Here is a 1067-nt window from a genome sequence, read left to right on the forward strand (position 1 = left end):
TTGGTACCCTTTTGGAGCTCATCTCTGCCATTCTTTACACACCATAAAATGACCCTATAGAAAATCTGACCCACTGCCCTCGTGGGGATGCCAGAAGAAAGCAGAGCGATCTACTCTTCTGCAGTTAAAATTCATCCTTGTGCTGTGGGGCAGCACAAAGCCAAAGCATGACTTACAATGCAGTGGGGGCAAGTGGGGAGCCCCCCTCTGCACAGTGATGAATGCTTATTACCCTGCGCACACAGTGTTTGCAAGGCTCAACTGTCCTGTCTGGTAACAATGAAGTTTTTTGAACATGAGTGGTTGGGTTTGGCTGCCTGCCACCGTCCTACTTTCTCATGGGCCTCAGCCCAAAATCAGTTCCAGCAATCATACTCATTCCAAGGAGTGTTTGCAGTGTTGTCTTCCAAGATTTTTGAACCTTGCAAATTTTGACTTATCTGCACTGTTCTTGTAGGTCCGAGATTGACTGAAGAAAAACTGAGGTTCTCTTTTGAAAGTTTCCGATTCTCACTTGGAAAAGTGCAGGTGGACCAGAAAAGCTCCAAAGCCAGAAGGCAAAGAGCATGTTTTCGGTTGTGATTGTTGTGAGCCCCAATTTATGGCTTTAGAGTTTGGTGGTTTTTCACATTAGCAGTGCCTCTGTGGAAATACAGTCATCTGCGTGTGAGAACACATGGGGACTTATTTTCTGAACTGCATGGGGTAAAAGCAAGTCACGGGGAGTGTGATGGAGCCACTACCTCCACTGTCCTTACAGTGAGTATTCAAGACTGCTGGGTACTGGAGCCTTGACCATGTCATTCATTAAACCAGTGGTTCTCAACTTTTTTTAGACTTGAGGTCCTCCAAATCTAATGTGGGGTGCACCCCACATTAGACTCGAGGCCCTCCTCAAAAAACACTGGCTCTCTGCTTTCCCTCACTTTGCTCATGGAATGATACCAGAGCAATTTTTCTGTTGCAAAGAACTCAAAAAGGTCACAACAGTCGACACGTTTTCTGATGCTCTGGGTCCCTACTTGAAGCCTGGGTTTATCTTGTAAATGACATGTAGTTTATTTGTT

The sequence above is a fragment of the Gavialis gangeticus genome, unplaced genomic scaffold (genome assembly GCF_001723915.1).
Source record: "Gavialis gangeticus isolate Ggan-Ray unplaced genomic scaffold, GavGan_comp1, whole genome shotgun sequence".
NCBI lineage: Eukaryota > Metazoa > Chordata > Crocodylia > Gavialidae > Gavialis > Gavialis gangeticus.